This window comes from Gossypium raimondii, unplaced genomic scaffold (genome assembly GCF_025698545.1).
Source record: "Gossypium raimondii isolate GPD5lz unplaced genomic scaffold, ASM2569854v1 Contig00266, whole genome shotgun sequence".
Classification (NCBI taxonomy): Eukaryota; Viridiplantae; Streptophyta; class Magnoliopsida; order Malvales; family Malvaceae; genus Gossypium; species Gossypium raimondii.
In genome coordinates this window covers 81,727-89,828 of record NW_026291366.1, presented here as the reverse complement: position 1 = coordinate 89,828, position 8,102 = coordinate 81,727, and the positions used below count along the sequence as shown (strand labels likewise).

The following is an 8,102-nucleotide window of genomic DNA, read 5'->3' as shown; positions in this document are numbered from 1 at the left end:
AAAGAAAGAGAAGTTGAATCCGGCTCACATTAAGAAGAATAGGAAACAGTGAGAGGAGAATAAAGAAAACTGAAACGGGAAAAACACCCAAAAAGGTCTATGGCAATATTTGGCACTATAGATAGAAGAGAAAAAAAATAAATCAGCATAATGGAAAGCAATTGTCGAAAATGCACCCAATGGACTCTCTAACCGAATTTGACTAAACAAAACTCCCCCCAAACGGCTCCAACTTCTCTCATTTCCAAATCCTTCAAAAACTCCACCAATCCCTCCACTAAAATTTTCTCCTTGATTTACTCCAACTCCCCATTCAAATTCAATTCAAATTCTTATGATCAATTTCAACCACACCCAAACGGCTCCAACTTCTCCCATTTCAAAATCCTACAATTTCGCGCGCCATGCCTCGAACCTCAGACTACTTCCTACACAAGTATCGCCACCTTGCCACTAGATCCCTTCTCTGTTTTTGTGGATTGATATGAATTATTTAAATTTATTCTTTATATCTTGAATTGAACAGAGCGGTGGTTAATAATGCTTGTGTTAAACACTCGTTTGGCATGAGTTTTGTAACACCCTAACCCGACCTGATTCGTCGGGCTCAGATCTTAGTTGTTATTAAACACAATACTTAAATCAGTTGAACACTTTAAATATTACATTTTATTTATTTCTTTAACTGGAGGACTTAAAATCCAAAAATAAAGGAAAATATTTAAAATAACTTGTTACTATAGACTTATCACGGCTTATTACAAAGTAGAAGTTTGATAAAAATATACACATAAGGTGTAATCCTACACTATGCCACATTTCCACTGTTTGCATAATAACCCGATACCACTCTTCCTTTGCTTAGTCCTGGCATCGTCCCCTAGGCGCAGTAGAATTGTCACATTCCAAAAGTCGAGAGAGTAAATCAAGGATTAGTGAATCGGAAATCGTAATTGGGATAGATAATTAAAATAATTAGGAATTAATTAAACAAAATTTTAAAGTAAATAGAATTTGTAATTTTAGGTTAAGAAATTAAAATTGAGTGTGCGAGAATTAATTTGGTTAAAATGGATTTTAAAAACGAGATTGGATTTGAAAATAAATTTGAAATTGGCTTTAATTGAACAATATGGACCAATTCGGATAAAAGAGAAAACTGGAGGGGGGGTTAAAAGGGTAAAGGATAAATTTTTTAAAATTGGGTGCCTATTTAACAACCCCCGCGTCTTCTTCTTCCCTCCCATTATTCATTCAAAAATTTGCCAAACACCAAATTAAAGTTTTTCTTCGAAATTAGTTCATCCGTTTTTATTCCTAAGCTCTGTAAACACTAAATTTCTTTTCAATATTGAGGAACACTCTTGTTATCATCCTTAAAATCCTTAAGAGATCCTCACACGTTTTAGCTCGCATTAGGTCCATAAATCGTCAATTTTTTTTAAATTTAGGTGAGATTCTAACTTTTTATTCATTAAACTAAACTTTTTATTCATTAAACTAAGTGTGTTGTTATTTCAATTTGATATTTAAATGATTAAATCAAGATCGCAATATATTAATGATTTTAAGTTGATTTCTTGCTCCTAACAATTACTATCGTATGGAAAACACACGGCCAACAAGAGAACTACACATTCAGCCAGTATTTGAAAGCACATAACCACTTGCTCCTAACAATCAGCCAACCAAATGAATTGACCTCATTCAACCCACAAGAGAAGAACAGATGCGGCACTTCAGAGGCTGGAGAAATGACTTGTTAGAACGCTTGTAGGCCGAAACGTTTGACCAATAGAGAAGGGAAAAACAATGAAGGCAAAGAAAGAGAAGTTGAATCCAGCTCACATTAAGAAGAATAGGAAACAGTGAGAGGAGAATAAAGAAAACCGAAACGAGAAAAACACCCAAAAAGGTCTATGGCAATATTTGGCACTATAGATAGAAGAGAAAAAAATAATCAGCATAATGGAAAGCAATTGTCGAAAATGCACCCAATGCACTCTCTAGCCGAATTTGCCTAAACAAAACTCCCCCCAAACGGCTCCAACTTCTCCCATTTCAAAATCCTTCAAAAACTCCACCAATCCCTCCACTGAAATTTTCTCCTTTATTTACTCCAACTCCCCATTCAAATTCAATTAAAATTCTTATGACCAATTTCAACCACACCCAAACGGCTCCAACTTCTCCCATTTCAAAATCCTACAATTGCGCACGCCATGCCTCGAACCTCAGACTACTTCCTACACATGTATCGCCACCTTGCCACTAGATCCATTCTCTATTTTGTTATAAAACAACCACTAATTATTATAAGTCCTATAAGTTAACAGCCAAGTTCACTTAAGAGCCCAAATTAAAATTTTGCAAACACCCAAACTTGAACCCATGCTTCTCAAGCACTCCCAAATATGCCCAATACTTAGCCACCAAAGCTAAACTTAAATTATGATATTATCACGAACACATAAACTTTTATGGGTTACCACGCTCAGGGCCCACTACTTCTAGGCCCAAATTCTGGGAAGCTACAAGTCTAATTGAGATTGTATCATATTGAGAAACACAACACACACGTGCACACACAAACACATTCCATAATATTCGACTAATTGAGAAAAAAACCTTAGATTACCTGGTCCAATTTCTAAAATGTTTTTTTAATAAAAAAATTAACACATTTTACAATTTAAGCAACAAGAAATGTATAAAGACAATATTTTTCTTATATAAATGTAGAAAGCTCTGCATATTAAGGCAACATGATTAATACTTTTTATCTCTTTCTTTTACCTAACTTGGTTCGCCTTAACCATGATTTATAATCTAGCTTTGCGTTGTCATGATCCCAAAGGTTTTGTGTCTTTGCTCAATCCTAGATCTAGTAACTTTGATACAATTATGATGTGTAAATATAATATAATTAATATAATTAATATATAATATAATAAGAGATAAGAAACTAATGCAAATAGAATATTATATGAAATATACTAAAATTAATATAATATAATATAATTATTTTTGAAAGAAATATAGAATAAATTACGAACTTAGAAAAATTTGAATTATTATATTTTACAATAAACACAATCATTATATGTTAGGATTTATAAAATATATATATAAATACACTTATTATCATATCTCACGAATGCTACTAATCGGCAATATAGTATTCGATGAGTATTGGTAGTCTTCTTGAGTTCAATTTGTATTAAGTTTTTTAATCAACATCTAAAACCTATATTAAACTAGTATACAATGAAGTACCGTACATATTGGTCTTTAGAATATGTAAATGTTGAGGGTTTAATTTGTTATTATATCAATCAAAATTATATAAATTGATGGAAAATGTTAATTTTAGTGGTTAATACTTAATTTTCCTTAGTTACTTAGTTTCAAATTTGATAGTATTAAATTGCCCCAATGTTTTGAGAGGGATCAATTAGTTCAATATCAACTTTAATTTCTTTTTATTCTCTTATAAATTGAGGAGTGTAAGCTTCACCTTTAGAATAATTTTATAATGTAAGGGAACATTGCATGAAATCATGAACATGAAGCCTAATTCTAGAAAACAAAAAAAGAATCATGAAATATCTTTTTCAATGTTGTTCGTCTTTATCATTCATAATGATCTGTTAAATTTTTCTAAATAAGTTTCATACTAAATAAGTTTGTAAAAATTATTTATTATATGTATTACTCTTGACTGAATATATAATTATATTTTGTGTTTTTCAAAAGAGTAGATTCAAAAGTGGATTCACTAGTCAATTTAGAATCCGTGTTCTTCTAGTTGAAAAATAAAATAATTTAATTATATATATTTTTAAAACAACTATTCTATTTTATTTTTAAATGTTTTATTTAAAGGATTTGTATTAATGTACGATTGAAATTTGATTTTGGATTAGTATATGATTACTTTAAATTTTCTATTTTTAATACACATTTCAACAAATTAGTTTTTAAATCATTTGTGGATTGATATGAATTATTTAAATTATTTCCTTATATCTTGACTTGAACGGAGCGGTGGTTAATAATGCTTGTGTTAAACACTCGTTTGGCATGAGTTTTGTAACACCCTAACCCGACCTGATTCGTCGGGCTCAGATCTTAGTTGTTATTAAACACAATACTTAAATCAGTTGAGCACTTTAAATATTACATTTTATTTATTTCTTTAACTGGAGGACTTAAAATCCAAAAATAAAGGAAAATATTTAAAATAACTTGTTACTATAGACTTATCACGGCTTATTACAAAGTAGAAGTTTGATAAAAATATACACATAAGGTGTAATCCTACACTATGCCACATTTCCACTGTTTGCATAATAACCCGATACCACTCTTCCTTTGCTTTGTCCTGGCATCGTGCCCTAGGCGCAGTAGAATTGTCACATTCCAAAAGTCGAGAGAGTAAATCAGGGATTAGTGAATTGGAAATCGTAATTGGGATAGATAATTAAAATAATTAGTAATTAATTAAACAAATTTTTAAAATAAATAGAATTTGTAATTTTAGGTTAAGAAAGTAAAATTGATTGTGTGAGAATTAATTTGGTTAAAATGGATTTTAAAAACGAGATTGGATTTGAAAATAAATTTTAAATTGGCTTTAATTGAACAATATGGACCAATTCGGATAAAGGAGAAAACCGGAGGGGGGTTAAATGGGTAAAGGATAATTTTTTTAAAGTTTGGTGCCTATTTAACAACCCCCGCGTCTTCTTCTTCCCTCCCATTATTCATTCAAAAATTTACCAAACACCAAATTAAAGTTTTTCTTTCAAAATTAGTTCATCCGTTTTTATTCCTAAGCTCTGTAAACACTAAATTTCTTTTCAATATTGAGGAGCACTCATGTTATCATCCTTAAAATCCTTAAGAGATCCTCACAAGTTTTAGCTCGCATTAGGTCCATAGATCGTCGATTTTTTAAAATTTAGGTGAGATTCTAACTTTTTATTGATTAAAATAAACTTTTTATTCATTAAATTAAGTGAGTTGTTATTTCAATTTGATATTTAAATGATTAAATCAAGATCTCAATATATTAATTGATTTTAAGTTGATTTCTTGCTTGAAAATGGTAGATCTCGTATTTCTTGGCTAAGCTTCGGTTTTACAGTTATTTCTAACTCATTTTGATATATTTAAGAGTTATTTTATCTTAATTTAACAAATCCTTAATGAATTTAAGCAAATTGAATGTTTTCCTTATTTAATGATCACTTAAGCTTGATTTTTCTAAAAAATATATCGGTGTAATTATGTAAAATTGATGATATATATCAGTAATTAGATGATATCTAGGATGTTTGGAATCGAAATTAAAGTTTATGAACTAGATTTGAGTGGTGATATCGCATTTTCGGTACACCTAGCTAGTTTCCTATAAGTATAATAGATGTGATGTGGTATGCGCTTTTAGATGATTTAAATGTGTTTGAGGTTGTTTTTAATGTGTTTTAATGTAATTACATTTACATTTCGTATAAAAAAATTATGAATAATTAATATATTTTATACTCTGAAATAATCTAACATAATTACATTTATATTAATTATATATTATCTACGTATTATTATCGTCAATTATTTTTTAAGAAAAAATAAATATTTAATAATGTAAGGTTTAATTTACAATATGTCAATTTTATATTTTCATAAATATTTCAATAAATATTATAAATATTTTATTAGGAATATATTTTAATTATTAAAATAATTTATTTATTTTAATTAAGTTAATTACTTATTATTTTGAACAATGCTACTTTTTTTAATTAGATGAAGTAAAAGTATAGTCCTCAATGAATATGTTATTAATGCTTTAATATGCTATCCTTTTTAATAATATTCAACAATGCCTAAAATCACTTGCTTCACATCGGCATTAAAAATAATTATATATGAAGGTAGGGTAATAATAAAATATATAAATATGTTTTTATTTATAAACAAAAAAATTAATAATAAAATATTTACTTGAAAGTACACCACAATATATTTGTATATTATACATGGAATAATGAGACTCTACTCACATTCCTGACCACCAGATGAGAGATTTTGTTTCTTATTGAATGATATGCAACGTGTAAGATAGGAAAGATATAGTCTAATTGAGATTGTATCATATTGAGATTAGAGCTCAGTTGTCTTTCATTTTGCCAAAACACAAACACACACGTGCACACACAAACGCATTCCATAATATTCGACTAATTGAGAAAAAAAACCTTAGATTACCTGGTCCAATTTCTAAAATGTATTTTTTTATAAAAAATTTAACACATTTTACAGTTTAAGCAACAAGAAATTAAAAAAAGAAAAAAAGAAAAACAATATCACCTAATTTGACGTAATTTCTAAAATAGGGTCTCATTCCAAAACCCTATAAATAGGTGATAAGAAAATTATTCCAATGAAACCAAAGACCAATCATGGGAGTCTCAAACATGAAAACATGGTTAATTTGTTTGGCTCTAATTGGAATAGTGGTGATGGAAGAGGTGATCCAAATTGATGCAGCAATGACAATCAACCATCCAGAGGTCTCCGGTCTTGTTTCCTACCGTCGCCTTCTCCAAGAAGCTGTTAATCCTTGGAATCGTGGCTGCTCAAGACTCACTAGGTGTCGAAGTTAATGTATATTTTGATAATATGTGACGGTATCTTACTTATATAAATGTAGAAAGCTCTGCATATTAAGGCAACATAATTAATACTTTTTATCTCTTTCTTTTACCTAACTTGGTTCGCCTTAACCATGATTTATGATCTAGCTTTGCCTTGTCATGATCCCAAAGGTTTTGTGTCTTTGCTCGATCCTAGATCTAGTAACTTTGATTCAATTATGATGTGTAAATATAATATAATTAATATAATCAACATATAATATAATAAGAGATAAGAAAATAATGCAATAGAATATTATGTGAAATATACTAAAAATTGATATAATATAATTATTTTTGAAAGAAATATAGAATAAATTACGAACTTACAAAATTTGAATTATTATATTTTACAATAAACATAATCATTATATGTTAGGGATGTATAAAAAATATAAATACAGAAATTATCATCTCACCAATGCTACCTACCGGCAATATAGTATTTGGTGAGTATTGGTGGTGCTAGTTCAATTTGTATTAAGTTTTTTAATCAACATCTAAAACCTATATTAAACAAGTATACAATGAAGTACCGTACATATTGGTTAGAATATGTAAATGTTGAGGGTTTAATTTGTTATTATATCAATCAAAATTATGTAAATTGATGGAAAATGTTAATTTTAGTGGTTAATACTTAATTTCCTTAGTTACTTAGTTTCAAATTTAATAGGTATTAAATTGCCCAATTTTTTCAGAGGGATCAATTAGTTCAACATCAACTTTAATTTCTTTTTATTCTCTTATAAATTGAGGAGTTCAAGCTTCACCTTTGCACGAAATCATGAAGATGAAGCCTAATTCTAGAAAAAAAAAAAGAGATTCATGAAATTTCTTTTTCAATGTTGTTCGTCTTTATCGTTCTTAAAGATCTTTTAAATTTATCTAAATAAGTTTGTAAAAATTATTTATTATATATATTACTCTTGACTGAATATATAATTATATTGTGTTTTTCAAAAGCGTAGATTCATAAGTGGATTCACTAGTCAATTTAGAATTGTGTTCTTTTGATTGAAAAACAAAATAATTTAATTATATATTTCAAAAAACTATTCTATTTTATTTTTAAATGTTTTATTTAAAGGATTTGTATTAATGTACGATTGCAATTTGATTTTGGATTAGTATATGATTACTTTAAATTATTTATTTTTTAATACACATTTGAACAAATTAGTTTTTAAATCATTTGTGGATTGATATGAATTATTTAAATTATTTCTTTATATCTTGACTTGAATGGAGCGGTGGTTAATAATACTTGTGTTAAACACTCGTTTGGCATTAGTTTTGTAACACCCTAACCCGACATGATTCGTCGGGCTCAGATCTTGGTTGTTATTAAACACAATACTTAAATCAGTTGAACACTTTAAATATTACATTTTATTTATT

The 8,102-nt window shown here is 28.5% G+C and overlaps 1 long non-coding RNA gene across 1 annotated transcript in view; it reads left to right on the top strand.

Annotated features, from left to right (window-relative positions):
* The window catches only part of LOC128037710 (uncharacterized), a 45,433-nt gene extending 38,662 nt beyond the window's left edge, over nucleotides 1-6,771 (top strand). The window contains exon 2 of the long non-coding RNA XR_008193411.1: nucleotides 6,579-6,771. This is a non-coding gene — a long non-coding RNA (uncharacterized LOC128037710). The remainder of the gene's footprint in view (nucleotides 1-6,578) is intronic.
* Nucleotides 6,772-8,102: the final 1,331 nt, after the last annotated feature.